At 39.8% G+C, this 13042-nt stretch overlaps 1 protein-coding gene across 1 annotated transcript in view; it reads left to right on the top strand.

The window, feature by feature from the left end:
• The first annotated feature begins 632 nt into the window (after window positions 1-632).
• rapgef6 (Rap guanine nucleotide exchange factor (GEF) 6) overlaps window positions 633-13042 on the top strand; it is a 147089-nt gene continuing 134679 nt past the window's right edge. The window contains exon 1 of the mRNA XM_084729940.1: window positions 633-915. The gene's annotated coding sequence lies outside the window, so the exon portion shown is untranslated. The remainder of the gene's footprint in view (window positions 916-13042) is intronic.

Below are 13042 nucleotides of genomic sequence, written 5' to 3'. Positions count from 1 at the left end.
GAACTTTTTTTGGCCTCTGAAGGCGAGGGTGTGCCAGTGAAAGTTTGAGAACCACTGAACTTACACTAAGTGTGCTAAATGGGCAGAACTGAAATAAAGTAAATTAAACCTTAATGAAACAGTTGACGCAGTTGCTTTGAAGTGAAGGCTGATAAAAGTAGCCGGTGTGATGTTACGGTAGTTTATCCAACAGCAGCAACAACACAAAGCACCAACTGACTGCCAATTATCAATAACCTCAGGGCAGCCAACACTGATTGTGTATGTGTGTGTTCATTCCAGTGTTGGTCAGTTGATAACAGAGTTGAGGGTGGAGCGGGGTGGGGTGGGGGAAGGTTGATGCCCTGCAAAGGACTGGAGGGTGTGTATGTGTGTTGTCGTACACAGGGGGGGTAGTGGGGGCTCGGAAAGGGTCACAGAGGGAGCTAGTGGGGGGGTTTAGTGTGTGTGTGTGTGTGTGTGTGTATGTGTGTGTGTGAGGAATGCGGAACCCCTGGCAGAACAGTGGCTGGCCATGTGTTCCTGAGCAGCCTGCCCGCCTGGAGCCCAGAAGCACATCCAGGCAGGAAATGAGCAGGCTACACACACACACACACACACACACACACACACACCCACACACCTCCCTGGAGCCAGCCGACAGACAGACAGAACAGAACAGAGTAGAGCGGGAGTGAACACACACTCCTCCCTCAGTTTAAGACAAACTAAAAGGCTTGACAGTCACCTACTTCTGCTTTCTGAGGAAACTTTTCACTCGTTCTCACTGTGGAGTATAAAACAAACACACTTTAGGGTCTAAACCTGGATTACTGGAATATTGTGCTCCTCCTTGCCTCATTGCGGATAATATGCTGGATATCATTTCACTTACAAGGACTCCAAAGAAGCGGACCCCCAACATTCCAGATCTTGGTTAGTGATCTTGAAGTTTTTGCTCATTTGGCTCTTTTTTTTTTTTTTCTTTCCAGAGACAGGCGCTGTAACGTGTCGTTGATTGCGGGCTAATTCACTCGAGATTTTTCAAAACTCCCTCTCTCTTTCTCTGTGCATTCTTCAACCCAGCGTGCTGTGTTGCTCCATTTCCTGCCTGCCATCATTTAACCAACTGGATAGGCAGGAATTCCCCATGGCGCTGTGGCAGGATAGCTTACCACCGCTGGGCCCCACAGCTCTGAAAAACACTCTGCAAAGTTAACTCCTGTGTGTTGTCCTGTTTTATCTGCACTGATAATCTTAAAGAAAAGCAGACTGCTCTGTTGCATTACAGCAAAAAAACATTAAACAAGTCTGAAGTGAACTAGACTCTTGGTTAAAATGTGCTGACATGATTTAGTTGATGGGTATTGGGAAGTTGTAAATGATTTAATGTGCAGTGAAGAGTGACACAAACAATGAGATTAAAAAAAATGAGGAAATAATGTCTGGTCAGCAAAATACCCAGACTTGTTAACCTCGAAGTAGAGCTGAAATGATTAGTCGATTATTTGATCAGTCAGTCAAAAGAAAGTTAGTTGCCAACTATGTTCATAATCAATTAATCATTTCAGTGATTTGTCAAGCAAAAATGTTAAACGTTTGCTGGTTCCAGCTTATTAAATTTGAGGATTTGCTGCTTTTTTTGTCACTTATGAGTCTTTGGGTTTTAGACTGTTGATTGGACGAAAGAAGCAATTTGAAGACATCTCTTTGAACTCTGGAAAAATTTAATTAATCATGAAAATAACTGGCAGATTGCTTCATAATGAAAGTAATCTTAAGTTGCAGCCCAAGGTCTAACAAGTTTCATATCTCTTCCTGTTATAAATATAAATTCTGAACATTTGAAATGGTTTCAGTAGTAAATTTCCACTGTATTGATATACCAGTATCAGCTGCACTTTCTTGCTCTCCCTTCTCTCGAACGGCGAGTTGTTACTCTTAACTAAACCAAAGTTCTAAGAGTATCTAGATATTTTAGTTGTTTTTAAAGGCCAGATCTAATAAGAAAAAAAAGTGTTTCTAAAAGGGTAAGGTTTCTCATTGTCATGTTACAACCTTGTTATATTTATCTTTTTTAAAAAAAATCTAAAATTGTATGCCCTTAACGTTGCATCAAGTTTTTCATGTTGTATCGAAAATGTTATTGAATATCGATATTTGTCATGGTATTGTATCGAAGTATCGTGACAACACTACAACACACTGACTTTAGTCTGTCAGAGATTATCTGTGAGGGAACCAAGGCTGCAGCTATTGAATATTTTACTGTCATAAATGGCAAAGAAAAGCAGCAAATCCTCAGCAAATGTTTGACATTTTTGCTTGAAAAATGGCTAAAACAATTAGTTGATTATCAAAATAGTCTCCAATTAATTTTCCTGGTCTGCTGTATTTTTGTAGTTCAACAGTGGCAACTCCTCTCTAGAGAAGTGAAACTTTTTTTATCCAAATGAATTTAATATTTTGAGCTCATTAACCTCATAATTCTGAATTATGACCTCCATTATTGGGATATAATAGTGTGAAAAATCAGGTGTAAAAGGCAGTATGTTACTACTCTTATTTCACCGTGTCAGAAAAATCAATATGAATCAACAATTTGTCTGCGGCTCATCTCATTTTCAGGTTGTAGCTCCAGGTAGTAAAAATTAATTAGTCTTGCTTTAATTAATGTTAATGGTGATTCATTAGTAGCTACCACTAAAAAGTCAAGTATGTCTGGCTTCTCGCCCACCAGATCTGAACTGAAACTTTAAGCTGTAGTTATCTAGAAGTGTAGTTACTTGTAAATGATTAAAGCAAAATGAGATTTGATAAAACTAATTCAAAATGATTCAGATTTAATAATCCAGTCTTTCAGACCCCAACCTTTTGCTGTAGAGAGGATTGTTCATAAATAATTGTGTTTACCACAGATTTCTCTGGAACTTTACTTCCTTAAAACTCCACAAGTAAAACAATTGCTTTCTGTTTCCTCTGGTATTCTGGGAACTTGATAACAGCAAGATAATCTACAGTAGTGCAGTGAATGTACGTTCAGTCGAGTGTGAATGGTTATCGCTCTTTAAGCTATGAGAGTAGTTAAAGTCACAGGAGTTTAAAGCAGCTGTGGGTCTGTTCTGCTCTGATATCCTTAACTGATCAGCCTGTTGTTTTGCAAATGAATCGTAATGTTTCTGAATGACCCACCACGTCATTCGTTGGAATCTATGTGTGTGTGTGTGTGTGTGTGTGTGTGTGTGTGCGTGTGTGTGTTGGTGGTCTGTCTGTAGAGCTGACAGCTGGCCAGCTCTCCTCAGTCTTATTTAATGTGTGTGTGTGAGTCAGAGTGGTCAAACACTAGAACTGAGAGGAAGAACCCGCCGAACTGAGAAGTAGAATAATCTGAGTGTGTGCGTTAGACTGTGGTCTGTGGTTTTCTTTCTTTACTGTTGGTCGTCATTACCATGGAAACACGGGTGCCAAATGGGCCTGGATCACTGTTTGGGTTTAAATTTTGACCAAAAAACTCTCCCAAACTTTTGACTGTTGACTCAAATTACACTGTCAAAGATCTCAGTCTGTACTGTGCAGCGCCACAGAGATCGTTATTTTGGAAAAGAAGCTCTTACCGTTGGCCGAAAAACAAACCGGGGCAGAGGTGACGAGTTTAGAGAAAGCAGGCAGTTCATTTGTAGGATGATTTTGCAGGTTAAGACCAAATTTAGCTCTTCTTTCGAGACAAAAACTCAGGCTCCCACTAATGTGAACACCCCATTTCTATTGTTTACCTCGCATTTATTGTGACTAAAGATTCCAGAGTTGTATAATCCTGTTTTAGACTTTCATAAACCTGCTAAACATGCAGCTTTTTGCTGTCCGATAAGCCTTAAAATATGTGGATTTGTTACTGGAACTGGTCTTCCTGGATTGTAATTTCATGTCTCACAAGTACTTGAAGCACCACACCCCCCACCAACACACACAGCCTCCATGCATGATTATTCTTCTGCAGGTTTTTTTTGTTTTTAATCTTTACAGAGCCACCCAGGGGACAACAGTAGTGATCCAGGGAACAGCTTATGTGGCATCTTACCATGTCAGTGTGTCTGTTAGCAAAGCATTAGGCTTGCAAATTTTGTTAATTTTTCTTAACTGATGGTTGAAAATGCTAAAAATTGTTCAATCGATTAATTATGAATAGTTAATGAGATACAAAATTCTTTCTCATTTTCATTTTCTCCTTGTTTTTATCTCTTCTTTTCTCATTTCAAGTTTAAGTTTCCTTGTTCAACGGAAGGCTCAATTTGTTGGCTCTAGTTTAATTATCAATTAAGACATTTTTAATTGGTTAAATTCTGAATGGTGATTAATGATTCATCATTAACATCCCAACAAGGCATTTAAAACTCCAGGCTTGCTGCACCTCAGTGCCATTACATGTCAATCATTTGCTGAAAAATGCACATGTATGTGATTCTCAAACAATTGTAAGTTCAATCAGATTCTTAGTTACACCACAAGAATATAATTTTATAATTTATACACCATGCTACAACGTGGAAACACTTGTTGCCAAACCCAATGCCTATTTTAATATATATGAGCTCTATTCTCATATTTTATTTTATAGACACCTCAACTTTTATTAATATTATTGGTCACATCACTGTTTTTTCCAGGCTTTTGACACGAGCTCAGTGAGTGTGTATATGTGTGTGTGTGTGTGTGGCCTTAGCTTCTGCACCGGCTGTCATGGTTTATTGCTCTGGGCGCTGCAGCTGTCACTGGACCGGGGCTGAACCTGTTCTCCCCTCTGCCAACAACTTGTTTCTGCAGGAAAGGAGGGGAGAGAAATCATCACCTGCTGAAATCCAGCACCATTTCAGAGCTGTGGGGAGAGATTTTCATTCCAAGGGAAGATGACTTATTTGAGAAAAAAAGGGAAAACATAATAGCTTGTCCAACAAAATGTTACTGTGTTAGCAGATTTTTTATTTAGGGAAGTGGGTCCAAGGCATCATTGTCTCAGGTTGGACACCCTGCGGGGATGCCACAGTACTGGTGTGGATCTTGAATTAGTTTCTTTCTTCACAAAGTTTTGCTATTTGGCAGATTAGACAAACTAAGCCGTCTTGTTTTGAATCACCTGGAGTTGGTTCTTTGGCATGTTCCTGTCTGATTGGATGAGTTACAGATTTTTGCTCTGTAATTGTGGAAAAGCATTAAAAGGTTGTTTCATATTTCTTGTGATTTACAACAGGCACTACCCGCGCTGTCTGATATTGATTCATGTGATCATCCATCTGATTGTCTAAAGAGGTCTGAATATACTGCAGTTAGGTAGTGGACATTCACTTATATAATATCTCTAGAAAGTATTCTTTATTTATGCATGATATATGCAAGCAATGTGTTTTACAGAGGGGTCTCGAATGTCTGAAAAAGGCTTCAAAGTTTCAGTGAGAATGACGCAAGTATGTTCAAAGCTTCTTTGAAGCTTTGAGCCCCAAAGAAACTTTACTTATGTACTTTGTTATAATAGATTAATATCAGCCACTGTCTATTGTTGTTGTTCACTTACTATGCATACTGTGCAGCATTTTCCTAAAAAAATGTATAGACTCAGAAATGTAATAATACCTTTGTATTATCAGGGATGATTCAGTAGAAGTGAGTGATGGTGGTGGCTGTGTCTGCAGAGACGCTGCATCTCATTTCATTCCATTTCATGCAGAGAATAAACCGCAAATGTTCGATGCTTCTTTTGAGCTTGGAGCTACTTTCCTCTCAGACTTATGGTCATTGTTTACCTATATATTTTGCTATTATAAGTTGATATCAGCCACTGTCTATTCCCCCTCTGGCTCCAAAGTCCTAAAAGTCAACGTGATGAGTGAGCCAGGGTCAAGCTTGTGCTCACTGATAGTATTTTATGAGCTCATAACATGTCTAGTTGTGCGTAGCTTTTGTGACTAATTAAATGCCACACAGGAGGTCCGTTTATCGCTCTTTATCAGTCTTTTGCCTCTTTTGTGGTGCAGCAGACACAACATCTCTTTAAAAAAAACAGAACAACACTAAAAGCCCACAGCACTGGAATGCTGATTTGGATGTTGATTATTATGGCAACATTTTAAGAATTCTGGTCAGCCATAATGTTTTGCATCAGCTTCATCAGGTTTTCTCCTCAAGAAACATGTTGTTTACTTCAAAGGTCTATGAAATGTCAAACAAAAAAAGGATAAAAAAAAATTTCAGTGTTTCCCAAAGTCTATGATGATGTCCTCAAATGTCTTGTTGTTGCCCTCAACTCAAGGATATTCAATTTATTGTTGGAGAGGAGTAAAAAAATCAGAAAATATTCACATTTAAGAAGAAATCATTGAATTTTGACTTTTTTTTTAAGTCCCTCAAACCAATCAAATGATTATCAAAATAGTTGGCGGAACTTAATAATCAGTTACTAATCAATGAATTGTTGTGGTTCTAGAGCTCCATCGTTCATGGTCAGTAAGTTTATTTGCCTGTTTGTTTGACAAATGAAGCTATAAACCTGCTCTTACTTTGTCAGGGTAAAGCTGTGGCAGTAATGCGGTTTTAGAGGTTTGTCTTCTTTCCTTTGTGAGACACGGATTCACACCAGCTGACAACAGAGAGGTATCACATCTCAGCACAGTCAGGGCAGCAACAGCATTATTTGGTGGGTACGCACGTGTGCACACACACACCCACACAAACCCAGTCACTCGGTTGACTCAGGTCTGTTGATTCTTCTAGTTTTGTGGGACTGCAGTAGGTCAGCGAAAGGAGGAGTAAGTGGGAAGCTGTGTTGAGGTGTATTTTTTGCCCAACCGCAAACACACACACACACACACACACACACACACACACACACACACACACACACACACACACACACACCTACAGTACATACAGTAGGCACACAAGTCTACAAACTCTAGTTCTCCTCCAGCTCCTTTATTAATAGAAAACTGTATTTTTCCTCTGTTTGTCTCACACAATCTGTCTCACCGCCCAGCACACAGACACACACACACAAACACCCACACACACAGCGAGGAGACAGGCTTGGCAGGCTGTGTGCGGCGCTGACAGGGACCATGCGTCTCGCCTCAGTGGAGTGTGGAGAGATCTGTCAGAGTCGGGCTGACCTCCAGGCTAAGGGCTCTGAGAGAACACCGAGCCCAGCCGACTGCATTCCTCCCTGGGAACTCTTGAAAATACGCCTGGGTGTTCATGTTCTGGTGGGAGCTGTTGAACAGACACTATGAATTCATTCTTTCTATTCATTCACCCACCAGGCTTTGAGACGCAGAGCTGTGTGCTTTGTTGTTGTTTTTCTGATCAAACCTTCTGATCAGAAGATTTTAAGAAAAGGAGGACACACAGTTGACCCTTCGCTAAGCCCCTCCTGTGAACAGCAATTGTCCAGTCATAGCTTAGCAATCGTAACTAGAGCGCCACAGGCCTGTCAAGCTTTTCACTTCTCCACATGCTGAAGTATTAAGCGAGTCTGAAAGGTGACGTGAAATATGACACACAAGAGCACCCCTATGGGAAATGGATTAAACTTTTTCTTTCTCTAATGTAATGTAAACTGCGAATGTTAGTGGGTCTGGCTAACTAACACTAGTTTATGAGCTGCAGCAATGGTAAACCGCATTGTGATTTGTTATGTGGGGAGTTTGAGGAGGAGGGTGTGGGCTGGTGCAGAATTGAAGTGGGCCGACAACACATCTCTCTCAGGCTAGCTCTCTTAGGCCTAAACTGGGTTAGCTTAGCTCTTATTCCAGCTCTCTTCCTGGGGCAGTGGCTTAATATAATTCCTTTTCCCATGCGTTTCGTATTTCACCCTCCGACCAATGTTTGCTGCAGTGTAAGTTAGCTTAACGGCATCTGTGCAGTGCAAGAATGGAAAGCTTGACAGGCGTAGCAACAGTAACTAAGCAGGGCGGGGCTTTGCAAAAGGGTCAGTTCCTGGGTTGTGAAACAATTTGGGGAATTTAACTGCTGGACCTGGTGTTCTAGTCCATGTGTTGGCGAGTGTTTTCCTTGGCCATGTCATTGACAGATTACAGTGAACACACCACAGCTTGAGGAATGCTGACCTCTGATCTCAATGCAGGGAGGCAAGAAAAAGCAGAATTTCCAGAGAGCGGTGTCAATAATTTCCTCTTGATTAATTGATGCAGATATAAAATAAATTGCAGTGTACTAATGAATATTGTGCTGAAGCTCTTTTGCCTCACTTCAGTTGCCTGGCGTTTAGAAATCCATCCACAGCTAATGTGCTTCTTTCTCTGTCAATGCAATACATTTTATTAGGGGACCAGCATGTAGGATTTAGCCTGACTCATAGCTGGTAACTAGCCTTTAGCTGATGGTAGTGAGATGTTGTGGTGGCGTTTGTAACCTGGAACTCTTCCTCTGCAACAGGGAACCCAATACGTGACCTTCTAGCTGCAACCTGCAACCTAATGAAAACATGCATTTTAATATTATATTCTATTTCTTCCATATTTTGCCAATAGACGCCCATAAATATCTCAAACACAGGACCTTTAAAATAAGAAAAATTCAATACAAAGGGATAATGGCTTTTGCTGTCCTTAGATTCACCTGACCAGTGCACTTTATGAAAAGAACAAGCGTTTAATATTTTTTATACTTAGTGAATAATTTAGTTTCCTGTAGAAAACCTGATATAATCCTTTTAGCCTTAATTGTGTTGCCAAAAAGCATTAAGGCTGCATCAGCATGGAGGGATGGATGCTCCAGGGTGAACCTCTGTTTCACCTCATTCGGGGGAATCTTGAGTCCGAACATGTGGATACACGGTGACTCTTGAGTGCATGTGGCAGTGAAGTGTCAAATAAATCCACTCACAGCTAATCTGGCCCAAGTTCAGCTACAAGCAAAGAGGTTTCCAGCCAGAATATGGTTGTCGTTTTTGTCCAATTGCCGTTTTCTTCAACTCTGGCCAGTGTGGATATCACTCCTCTCTTAGAAGAAATCAGTGTGACGAACCAAAGCTTTGATTTCACAACCGCTCCCTTTTACCATTTCATAGGAAATCTGTCTGTCCAAAGAATATATGCTCATCCAATTCAGGACAAAAAAGGGCTTTCATCATTGTTTCCATTATCAGAGCACATTATGAAGACAGGCTTTCATCTGAGCACTAAATCAAGATGCTGAAATTGTGAGAGTAGTGTCTGCGCCGGTGTGAAACTGTGATTAAGGATGTGATGAGATGAAAGTTTGCCTTTTTTTTTGGGCCCAGAGAGAGGAAGGGCGAAGAAAGAAAGGATAAAAGGGAATGTAGAATGAGATGAGGAGAGGGAGGAAGAAAACAGCAAAGCTGAGAATAAAATGCAAAAAAAGGAGAGGAGGAAAGTTGACAGGACATGGGAAAAGGAAGGACAACAGGAAGATTGGAATGGGAGAGATGGATGGATGAAAAGGACTTTAATGGAACAGGGGACAACAAAAAGAGCTTAAAGGGCAGGAAACATTCAGAAATGGCAAAGGAAGGGCAGGATAAACATGACCAGAAGTGTAGGTGAAGGGCAAAAGGAAGAGATATGAAGGAGGGAAGTGAGAAATGATTGAGGAGAACAAAAAGCTGCAAACCAAAAGGGAAAGAGGGAGCGACTGTGCAGGAGACAGTGTGAGAATGTAACCAGAGAGGAGATGTGAGAGTGAAAGTTGGCCGTTTCCCAGCTCAGCACGCTTCCATAATTAAAACCAGCCACTCCTCCAGTCCTGAAACAATGCTGAGTCTCCACTTTTAGCATGCCAAAGGGTGGGAGACATGTTCCCGGTCCAGTCTGTTCTCAGGGATCACCGCACAGTGATTGAGCTGTTTAGACAGGGTATCTCTCACACACTCACACACTTAGTCAGTACATGGGGAACACAGAGACATGCATAATTACTGTATACATTACAACAAACGTTAAAATTAATGGTAATGTAAAACTTAGGGCTGCAACGCCTATAAAATGTCATAAAATGGTGAAAATGTTCATCCTATTTTCTCAAAGTCCAAGGTGATGTTTAAATATCTTTTTTTTCAGCCCAAAACCAAAAGACATTCAGTTTAATATCATAATAAATGGATAAAAGTGGGGAAGCTACATACTTGAGAGTCTGAAAACAGCATTTCCTACCATTTTTGCATGAAAAATTACTTAAATCATTACTCAGTTATCAAAATAGTTTAATTCTTTTTGTGAGATTTACTAGCCTCACATGGCATGTTTGTTGCCACGGGCAAGCGGGCAGTTGAACCCTGGTGTTGCATCCACAAGTTTCAAAATTAGTTCATCAACATGGACGTCAATTTGAAACACACATTTTTTCTCATTTGATCCATTTAGGCAATAGATTAATCCAGATTAATTGATAATCCACATGATCACTAGTTGCAGCTCAATCAGTCCACTGTAGGTTTTATTTTAGTTAGACATGTGTTTTGCACAGGCCTTTTAGTTTAACAAAATATTTTTTTCAAATGTCAAACTAGGGCTGAACAATTAATCAAATTATTGTCAAAATCACATATTGCCTAAAGCAGTATCAAAATTGCAGGAGCTGGATTTTTTGTTTCATAATATAGGATTTTCAGTGAAGCACTGTGGTTCTACAGATATTCCCCTGCAAATCCTGTTCATGCTTGCTTGGTACAGAATCCAGCAAAAATCCCATCATAATTATCACAGTTTTTTATTTCAATGTAAATCAAATGCAAAAATTACCATTCCTAAAACTGTGAATCATCGCATTCACTGTCAGAATGACTGCAATATGATTTTTTTGCATGTAAATGCATCTTGTGTTTCTACTTAAAAGTTTAAAATTGTATTAGTACAAATGAGCTTTCTGAATTTCTTTCTTAAATGTTTTGCTTCTGTAGCCTTCAGAGTGGGGATGTTAGAACTAAGACTGACAGAGTAAATTGTAACAAAGGGTTTTCACTTTCACCAAAACACGCTCTCAAAGTGAACTAAGACATCACGCAGAATCTTCATGTGACGACTGTAGAACACCGATCCACATGTTCTCACCACAGCATCAGCTGTTCTCCTCCAGATTATCAGAGGACACAGCCTGTGAGACCTGCAGACAGAGACTCATTGTGCAAATGCTGTTTAAGGGTAACTGTGTGGTTTGATCCCAATCTGAAGTCCAAAATGATCCACGTGAGTGAGGCAACTTGACATTCAGGTGTTCAGCGTGTTAAATTCACAGCAGTTGTCATGAAGTGTAGTGAAGTTAGTTTACATGGCGACATTTTCATCATTTTCTACACCACACAAGTAGAAATTACTTTTATTAATGGTGTAAGTTAAACAAAATGAAAAATGTTGATTCTAAAAGATGCAAACAATCTCTTTCTATTATGTTGTTGTATGTAATGGTGGCATAATGTGCCAGATATTTTAATCCTGCCACATTTCCCACAAGTCAAACAATGCTTGTGAGTCTACCCAAGCATGCAAACTGAAATGTCTGCGGTCAGTTGTAAATATTGATCTTAATGATGAATGTCAGCACCAGTTAGCTGCTAATGGGAGACTGGGAGATCTTAAATAAATGTATAAGTTTGTAACATGTCTCACTAAGGATTCTGTTTTTTTGGCGATCACAGTTGGTTAAGCACTGATTGTATTTTTAGTCTCTGCAGACCGTGTACAGTTATTGATCGTCTCTTTTCTTTCAGTGGTTCCCCACAAACTGTTGGTTCAGTCATACTGCTCTGTCAACAGAACAATGTGTCACACTGGTGTATGTTGCAGCCAATTTAAATCTAGTGTCTCTCACATGTGGGAAAGGTTTATAAAGATGAAAGTTGCTTTCCTGAAAGCATCTCGCAAGCTGCTGTGCATAACAGCACTGTGCATCTCCCAGAGGATGCAGATTTATCAACATATCATTGGTACTGTTCTGACTCATTAAGCAGAAAAATGCTAAAAAGGAACAACACACCGCATTCACTTTTTGCACCTTTTCCCAGTTGTGTTCCAGGATATGCTGGAATCACACTCAGACTGTTAAAACCTACTGTTTCTCATTGCTGTTTTCGGCCTTTACTGTAGATACTGTTGCAACCCACTAATTTCAGATGCATCACCAGTCGTTTTGTTCTGGAACTGGGACTGCAACTAACAACTGATAGTTGAGTAGTCATTAATTATTGAAAGAGTTAAATGGGCAAGTTGCTAAAAAAAAAACAACTTGAATTTTTTCACCTGAGTTTGTGAGCGACAGAGACACAAAACAAAGGAAGGGAAGGAACGGGAAGATGGTTCACTCACTACTTCTATCAGCTCCGGAAAAATGATGCTGAGTTCAGCTCCACAAGGTTTAAAACATGCACAATGACATAACCAACATATTGTCAACAATTAAATTTGTTTGGCAACAAATTCTGTCATCAATTTTTGTCAACTTTGTCAACAAATTGTTGTACCCCTGGTCATGAGAGTGGTGTTGGAGTGATGTGAAGTCAGAACAGAATGTAGCCACAGATACAACACATATCACTTTTGTATGTTGTATTAACCATTCAGCCAGATTTTTAATTTTCAAGTGACCAAAACATAACAGATCTTTACCACATCCTTTTGTCTGAATATAGAGCCAGTCCTCAGGTAAACAGATATTTACTTGTACACATGCTTATAAGGCCCTTTCATACATTTATGAACTCTTGCATCCACACACTACCGCTCAGATCATCCAACCAAGGTCTCTTATTTCTAACCTGCAATGTCTACAAATCCAAGGGCGATTGTGCCTTTGCTTTTAGGGCCCCTGAGTCTGTAAACAGCTTTGAGAAAACTTATCAAAAAACATTTTTACTGACTTGCCTTCCCTGGAATGGGACTGTAATTTATTTTTCCTTATATTGCTATTGGTTTGTTGTTTATTTTTCTGCATGTATATCACGACCAAGACCCAGTAACTTTGTTTTCAAAGGTGCTATATAAATAAATTTTTACTTACTTACATCAAACAGATGTTACTTCTCACATGGTGCAAAGACATGCAG

The sequence above is a fragment of the Lutjanus erythropterus genome, chromosome 11 (assembly GCF_056507025.1).
Source record: "Lutjanus erythropterus isolate fLutEry1 chromosome 11, fLutEry1.hap2, whole genome shotgun sequence".
NCBI classification, from domain to species: Eukaryota; Metazoa; Chordata; class Actinopteri; order Lutjaniformes; family Lutjanidae; genus Lutjanus; species Lutjanus erythropterus.
This window is presented reverse-complemented; position numbering and strand designations above follow the sequence as displayed.